Source organism: Cryptotermes secundus, unplaced genomic scaffold (genome assembly GCF_002891405.2).
Source record: "Cryptotermes secundus unplaced genomic scaffold, Csec_1.0 scaffold641, whole genome shotgun sequence".
In the NCBI taxonomy this organism is placed as follows: domain Eukaryota; kingdom Metazoa; phylum Arthropoda; class Insecta; order Blattodea; family Kalotermitidae; genus Cryptotermes; species Cryptotermes secundus.
The window spans coordinates 427-9713 of NW_019720713.1; positions in this window are offsets into that span (position 1 = coordinate 427).

Sequence of the window (9287 nt, forward strand, 5' to 3'; positions counted from 1 at the left end):
ACGTCCTTTCGACATGCGGGACTGGACAGTATTTTCAAGATCCTCGGTGGTCCAGATCCAAAGGCGGTCTGTCGAAGATTCACAAGTCTTTGCACCAGGAGACTTATCGAAGAAAATATTAATATGGAATAAATCTGTAGTACTTCCGTCACCGATAGCTGAATACAAGTGAAGTTACATATCTTAAATTGTATTCCTATGTGAAGTCACTTCCATAATCTGCGTGCTATTCAGTTCCTTCCCACTGGGTTAACGACGCAAGACTTGAGCAAGGCGAACTTCACCGGGTGAACACGGTTCATGCTGATGTCCTCTTCGTCATGCGAGACTGGACGGTACTTTCAAGACACTCGTTGGTCCAGATCCGTAGGCGGACTGTAGAAAAATCAGGATGCTTCGCACCTGGAGTCTTCCTGTAGTATAAATTATTATGGAAGAGTTATGTATCATTTCCTTCACCTACAGGTGAATACAAGCCAAGTGATCTATGTTCTATGTTATTTACTTGTGCAGTGACTTCATTACTCTGCGTGACATTATAAGCGATATTCATAACAGCACGTTCACTGTTGGTCTGTCGAGTCTACTTCTTCGTTTCCTACATAGAAAAATTCAACGGGAGGCATGTATCTCATTGTGTACACCAAGTCCTTAGCAATTGGCGTTGAAGGTGACTTATATCTCTGTGGCTTACAACATTCAGCAGGTGTGCACTTCTATTTTGGCTGGTAGGATGACCTGTTAGTTGTTTCAAAGCTCATTTGAACTTGAAGGAAAAGATTGTCGGGCCGTCGCAAAGCCTTGCTTCGAGACTGTGCAGAATTATCTGCTACGGTTCCAAGATAAGTCATTTTGTACACAGTTCCTTCTTCGAAAGGAATTGTCGGCATCTTATATACATTTAAAGGCTTGCGAAACTTCTCGGGCTGAGGTTGTATCTCCAAATAACCTTCTCCATGAGGCATGTAACTCATTGTGCACACCTAGTCCTTAGCAAATATCGTTGAAGGTGCATTATGACATCTCTGCGGCTTAATATTGTTTATTTAGTTTGAAGATTTGACAGAAAGAATAGATGATGTAATTGCTCCGTTCACAGTAAATATAACTGCATAAATGAATATACTATTAGAATATTAGAATTGGAAATCACACTTTTTGAAATCTTACAGATTCTTGAATACAAGTTTCACTAATTCACAAATATAACAATTATCTGGAGCACAAACTTGAAAATTATCAATGTGCTGCTGTGTAACGGCTGCCACAGCTGGCTTCCCGAAGCATCCGTTTGCGTTAGCTAATATTTTCTAGCAGCTACAGGTAAAAGGAATGAACCACAGCAGTCATATTACTGACGGACTCACGAACCAATAGAAACCGGTCTGTCCAGGAAGATAGTCTCGGAGAGTACCATGCTTCGGGGAATATTTCATTTTGGCCCGTGAATCTCACGTAGCAATGGTTCAAGTACTGTTGCGTAATAACTTAGCCGTTGCCTAGCTTTTAACTTTGTCTGTTTCGGGATCGTTGCTTAGCAATTGGTCTGTAAAATATATATGTTAATTGTTTTCTTTGAATGAGCGCCTGTGTTTTGACTTTTCNTGAAGATTTGACAGAAAGAATAGATGATGTAATTGCTCCGTTCACAGTAAATATAACTGCATAAATGAATATACTATTAGAATATTAGAATTGGAAATCACACTTTTTGAAATCTTACAGATTCTTGAATACAAGTTTCACTAATTCACAAATATAACAATTATCTGGAGCACAAACTTGAAAATTATCAATGTGCTGCTGTGTAACGGCTGCCACAGCTGGCTTCCCGAAGCATCCGTTTGCGTTAGCTAATATTTTCTAGCAGCTACAGGTAAAAGGAATGAACCACAGCAGTCATATTACTGACGGACTCACGAACCAATAGAAACCGGTCTGTCCAGGAAGATAGTCTCGGAGAGTACCATGCTTCGGGGAATATTTCATTTTGGCCCGTGAATCTCACGTAGCAATGGTTCAAGTACTGTTGCGTAATAACTTAGCCGTTGCCTAGCTTTTAACTTTGTCTGTTTCGGGATCGTTGCTTAGCAATTGGTCTGTAAAATATATATGTTAATTGTTTTCTTTGAATGAGCGCCTGTGTTTTGACTTTTCTTTGATCTGGTGGATTTAATATTAATTTGAAAACGGGAGACCATAAACCGAAATTGTGCGCGTGCACCGGTGTAGAGTCTGAATCCATCACATCGCCCAAATCGTGTGAGTTTCTTCTCGATTATTTAGTCCTTTTCACTTAGGTTAAACCCACGATATTTGAGGAGAGGGAATTCCGCCGGGCGAACACGGTTCATGCTGACGTCCTTTCGACATGCGAGACTGGACAATATTTTCAAGATCCTCGGTGGTCCAGATCCAAAGGCGGTCTGTAGAAGATTGACAAGTCTTTGCACCAGGAGACTTATCGAAGAAAATATTAATATATAATAAATCTGTAGTATTTCCGTCACCGATAGCTGAATACATGTCAAGTTACATATCTTAAATTGTATTCCCATGTGATGTCACTTCCATACTCTGCGTGCTATTCAGTTCCTTCCCACTGGGTTAAAGACGCAAGACTTGAGCAAAGCGAACTTCACCGTGTGAACACGGTTCATGCTGATGTCCCCTTCGTCATGCGAGACTGGACAGTACACTCAAGACATTCGTTGGTCCAGATCCGAAGGCGGACTGTAGAATATTGAGGATGCTTCGCACCAGGGGTTTTCCTGTAGTATAAATTATTATGGAAGAGTTATGTATCATTTCCTTCACCTACAGGTGAATATAAGACAAGTGATCTATGTTCTATGTTTTCGCTTGTGCAGTGACTTCCTTACTCTGCGTGATATTATAAGCGACATTCTCAACAGCACGTTCACTGTTGGTCTGTCGAGTCTACTTCTTCGTTTCCTACATAGATAAATTCACCGGGAGGCATGTATCTCAGTGTGTACACCAAGTCCTTAGCAATTGGCGTAGAAGGTGCCTTGTAATATCTCTGTGGCTTACAACTTTCAGCAGGTGTGCACTTCCCTTTTGGCTGGTAGGATGCACTGGTAGTTGTTTCTAAGCTCATTTGATCTTCAAGAAAAGATTGTCTGGCCGTCGCAAAGCCTTGCGGCGACACTGTGCAGAATTATCTGCGTCGGTTCCAAGATAAGACATTTTGTACACATTGCCATCTTCGAAAGGAATTGTTGGCTTCTTATATACATTTAATAGCTTGCGAAACTTCGCGGGCGAGGTTGTAGGTCCACATAACCTTCTCAATGAGGCATGTAACTCAGTGTGCACACCTAGTCCTTAGCAAATATCGTTGAAAGTGCATTATAGCATCTCTGCGGCTTAATGTTGTGTATTTAGTTAGAAGATTTGACAGAAAAAGATACATGCTGTAATTGCTCCGTTCACAGTAAATATGATTGCATAAATGAATATCCTATTAGAATATTAGAATTGGTAATCACACTTTTTGAAATCTTACGGATCCTTGAATATAAGTTTCACTAATTCACAAATATAACAATTATCTGGAGCACAAACTTGAAAATTATCAATGTGATTCTGTGTAACGGCTGCCACAGCTGGCTTCCCGAAGCATCCGTTTGCGTTAGCCATCATTTTCTAGCAGCTACAGGTAAAAGGAATGAACCACAGCAGTCATATTACTGACGGACTCACGAACCCAAAGAAACCGGTCTGTCCAGTAAGATAGTCTCTGAGAGTACCATCCTTCCAGGAATATTTTATTTTGGCCCCTGAATCTCATGTAGCAGTGGTTCAAGTAGTTTTGCGTAGTTACTTAGCCGTTGCGTAGCTTTTAACTTTGTCTGTTTTGGGATCGTTGCTTAGCAATTGGTCTATTAAGAATATATGTTAATTTTTTTCTTTGTGTGAGCGCCTGTGTTTTGACTTTTCTTTGATCGGGTGGATTTAATATTAATTTGATAATGGGAGAGCATTAGCCCAAAATTGTGGGTCGTGCACCGGTGTAGAGTCTGAATCCATCACGTCACCCAAATCGGGTGAGGTTCTTCTCCAATATTGAGTCTCTTTCACTTGGGTTAAACCCGGGATATTTGAGGAGAGGAATTCCGCCGGGCGAACACGTTTCATGCTGATGTCCCTTTCGTCATGCGAGACTGGATTGTACTTTCAAGACACTCGGTGCTCCAAATCCGAAGGCGGACTGTAGAAAATTCAGGATGCTTCGCACCAGGAGTCTTCCTGTAGTATAAATTAATATGGAAAAATTATGTATCATTTACTTCACCGACAGGTGAATACAAGCCAAATGATCTATGTTCTATGTTAGCTCTTGTGCAGTGACTTCCTTATTCTGCGTGATATTATAAGAGACATTCACGAAAGCACGGGCACTGTTGGTCAGTCGAGTCTACTGCTTCTTTTCCTACATAGACAAATTCACCGGGAAGCATGTATCTGAGTGTGTACACCGAGTCCTTAGCAATTGGCGTTGAAGGTGCCTTGTAATATCTCAGTGGCTTACAACTTTCAGCAGGTTTGCACTTCCCTTTTTGCTGGTATGATGCTCTTGTAGTTGTTTCAAAGCTCATTTGTCCTTCAAGAAAAAAGTTGTCTGGCCGTCGCAAAGCCTTGCTGCGACTCTGTGCAGAATTATCTGCGTCGGTTCCAAGATAAGACATTTTGTATACAGTGCCATCTTCGAAAGAATTGTTGGCTTGTTATATACATTTAAAGGCTTGTGTAACTTCGCGGGCTGAGGTAGTATGTACACATACCCATTCTTTCCGAATGTATTATTTTTCTTTGCCCTGTCTTTTCGTGGCATTTGTGAACCCTGGCGCAGCATGTAAAAGCATTCTAATTCATGTTTTTCCAGTATAATATCTAATTTTTACTGCTCTTGTTTGAAGATAAGTCTGCGTTGTATTTCTCTCGCTTACAAATTGTTGAACACGGGTCTGGTCTTGCCTCGTTTCTTGACTTCGTAAGAATGGAATGGATATCACAGCTTCGAAACGTTCCGCTACTGCTCTTCATGAATGCGTTGTCTTGGAAACGTGCTCTGAGCAATCCGTTGTGTAGCAATAGATGTCTCTTTAGTACTTAAATGGCTAGGAAATTCAAGTTTTTAGGGGTTATGGCATATTGTTCGTTCCTAAATGCTGCTAGATCTAAGAAGCCAAAAGTCGTATAAAATCAAGTATGTAGTATTGTTTTTAAAAATATTCATAATACATGCCAAAGTGTCTTAGCCCAGTTTACTTTTATTAATCAAGTAAAATAGTCTGAGAGGTCACCGTGCTGACTCTGTGCCTATGCCCCTGTATAACCGTCCCTTCTAACAACGTTTGAATGTGTAAACTAATCCTTGAGAATCTCGTAATATATATCATGACATTTTGAGCCCATGAAAATCGCCTAATTCGACAACTTTCCCATTAGTAATACAAATATTACGGTCTCTAATTGCTCAGCATCCTTATACGTTTTTCTAAACACTTTCCCAGGCAACGAATACACTTTGAAGGAAAGCTCTTTGACGCAGGGTTTATCTATATGGTCCGTGCTTGGTCGACGTTCGAGTGCGATAACATTCATGTTGAATGTCATGTCTCCCAGAGACATCAGAGAACGAATTATTTTCCTGGGTCCCGTTGGCCGTTGTGAAATAACGTGATTTCTTCTAATATATATGTGTTCGTAATTCGTATAATAAATAATTACTTTTTATCACTAGAGAAAATTAGTAATATATATTACGGATATATATTGTCACATGTTCGAAATCCAGAAGACACTTCCATAGTGACGCTAGAACAGACCAATGCATAGGTAGCGACAATAGCGGTATTGTAAACCCATCATTTGACCGTTGCGTAGAAATCGCAGATTCTACAATGCAGCGTTTCCATGGTTATAAGAATAGCTCATTGTATAGCAAACGCCGTGTTATAAATAGCCCAGCTTCGACAAGAAGTTAGTGTGGAATTACCCGCCGTAGGCGACAGTTTCATTTGTTGATTCTGCGATTCCTAGGCAACGGCCAACTATTGGGGCTACAATACCGCTATTGTCACTACGTATGCAATGATATGTTCTAGCGTTACTATGGGAATGTTCTACTTGATTCCGAACATGCGATATTATTTATATAGATATATTTCAGCGCAATATTACAGAAAATATAATGTTGTGTATTTAGTTAGAAGATTTGACAGAAAAAAAATAGATGCTGTAATGGCTCTGTTCACAGTAAATATGACTGCATAAATGAATATACTGGTAGAATATCAGAATTGGCAATCACACTTATTGAAATCTTACAGATCCTTGAATACAAGTTTCACTAATTCACAAATATAACTATTATCTGGAGCACACACTTGAAAATTATCAATGTGCTGCTGTGTAACGGCTGCCACAGCTGGCTTCCCGAAGTATCCGTTTGCGTTAGCCAACAGCTTCTATCAGCAGAAGGTCACAAGTTCTGAACCACGGCAATCCTATTACTGATGGACTCACGAACCAAAAAAAAAAAAAAACGGTCTGTCCAATGATATAGTCTCGGAGAATAACATGCTCTCCAGGAATACTTCAATTTTGGCCCGTGGATCTCACCTAGCAATGGTTCAAGTACTGTGCGTAGTTACGTAGCCTTTGCCTAGGAAATAAGCGTTGTCTCGTCTGTTTCGGGATCGTTGCTTAGCAATTCGTCTATGCGCCAAAATATATTTAGTATTTTCTTGGTATGACCGCCTGGGTTTTGACTTTTTTTGATCAGGTGGATTTAATATTAATATGATTATGGGAAAGCATATACCCACAATTGTGGCCCGTGCACCGGTGTAGAGTCTGGATCCATCACATCGCCCCAATCGGGTGAGGTGCTTCTCGAATATTGAGTCCCTTTCACTTGGCTTAAAGACGCGAGATTTGAGCAAAGCGAACTACGCCGGGCGACCACGGTTCATGCTGACGTCCTCTTCGACATGCGAGACTGGGCGGTATTTTCAAGAACCTGGGTGGTCCTGGTCCTAAGGCGGACTGTAGAAGACTCACGATGCTTTGCACCAGGAGTCCTACCGTAGAATAATATAATATGGAAAAAAAATACGTAGCATTTCCTTCACCGATAACTGAATACAAACCAAGTTATTTATCTTATATTGAATTCCCATATGCAGTCACTTCCATACTCTGCTTGCTATTTAGTCCCTTCCACCTGGGTTAACGACGCAAATCTTGAGTAAAGTGAACTGCACCGGGCGAACACGGTTCATGCTGACATCCTCTTCGACATGCGAGCCTGGACCGTATTTTCAAGAAACTCTGGTTCCGATCCAAAGGCGGACTTTAAAAGACTCACAAAACTTTGCACCAGGAGACTTATTGTAGAATAACATAATATGAAAAAATTTGTAGTATTTCCTTCACCGATAGATGAATACAAGCCAAGTTATCTATCTTAAATTGTATTCCCATGTGCAATCACTTCCATACTCTGCGTGGTATTCTGTCTCTTCCACCTGTTTTAACGGCGCAAGGCTTGAGCAAAGCTAACTTCACCGGGCGAACACGGTTCATGCTGACGTCCTCTTCGAAATGCAAGACTGGACGATATTTTCAAGCCCCTCGGTGGTCCAGATCCGAAGGCGGACCGTAGATGATTAGCGATGCTTCGCACCAGGAATCTTCCTGTAGTATAAATTATTACGATAAAAAACGTAGCATTTTTTTCACCGATAGGTGAATACAAGAGAAGTGATCTATCTTCTGTGTTATCCCCATGTGCAGTGACTTCCTTACTCTGAGTTATATTATAAGCAACATTCACAACAGGATGAGCACTGTTGGTCTGTCGAATCTCCTTCTTCGTTTCCCACATACACAAATTCTCCTGGAGGCATGTAGCTCAGTGTGAGCACCTTTGCTTTTGCAAATGTCGATGAATGTGCCTTGTAACATCTCTGCGGCTTACAACTGTCAGCAGGTCTGCACTTTCCTAGTGGCTGGTAGGATGCACTGTTAGTTGTTTCAAAGCTCATATGTACTTTAGAAAAAGATTATCTGGCCGTCGCAAAGCCTTGCGGCGACACTGTGTGGCCGTTTCGTTTATTTCTTTAGGGTATTATTTATATTGGAATTGTATAGCGTGGTACATGAGACTGAATTGCACTCAGAATGCTGTTTTTGACTGCGCGATCTGAAATGTTTGCAAATTCCGTGATCGACAGAGACGCAAGATGTCTCGTGATTATGAGTGTTGAGAAATTAAGCCGATAGTGGCGTTAGCGCCTGAGGTCTTCTGGTGGATGACGCAGTCAGGCTTGTGTGGACGCTATGGACACTCAAAAAAGTAACATACGCTGAGTGACAAGGTCACGATCGTTTCGGTCCTCGTCTATTTAAGACAGTAGGCGTTGAATTTAGTTGTATCCATGCAGAAAGCAAATGAGACTTGGTTACCCTCTCCGGAATCAGAGAGAGAATGTACAAAATACCAAATTGTAATAACCAAATAAATAAATAACTTGGTGCTGTAAACTACAAGGGAGTTGTGTAATAAGTGTTGTGCTCCTGTTTGAGCGAGTCCTGTAAAGAACCTGAGAATGATTCGCGTGCTACGAAAAAGAAAATTAAATAAAAATTTGAATGTTGATAACTAGGGCCCGGATTTCTATGAAATGTAATATTTTTTTCATAGTGTTTATTCCTATTTTTAAATGTAATTATGCATGTTTCCAGTCATTCTCATTGAAATTATGTCGTTTTTATTGTGCATATAAATGCATATTTTAGGGTTTTATTGGTTTTACAGCATATTTTGGCATAATTTTGAAATAAGGTCATATTTTTGTCAATTAGAAACAATTCTTTGATATAATGTAAAATTTCGGCTCCATAATGTTTAGTATTACAAAATAAATTTCAGGCTGGACTGTTGCTTCAATGTGGAATATAGTTCAAGTACATGAAGTTCGTATTAAAAACCATATTTTTGACGGAACTGTACTTGCAGTTACAAAGGCGAAAATTTGTGAAATGCAGCATTTATGACCTGGCAAGCCGGTCTTTCCCAGTCGAGGCAGGAGGGAGGCAAGTGTAACGGATATTCTCCTATTGTACTCCGTCTTACTATAAGGTATATACATCCCATTCTTTCTTGGAGGTCTTAGAAGTATTCTATTTATATATGTGGAGGGCGTTATAAGACTTCAGTTTGACTTTACAATGCCTAAAGTAAGTACAAGTAG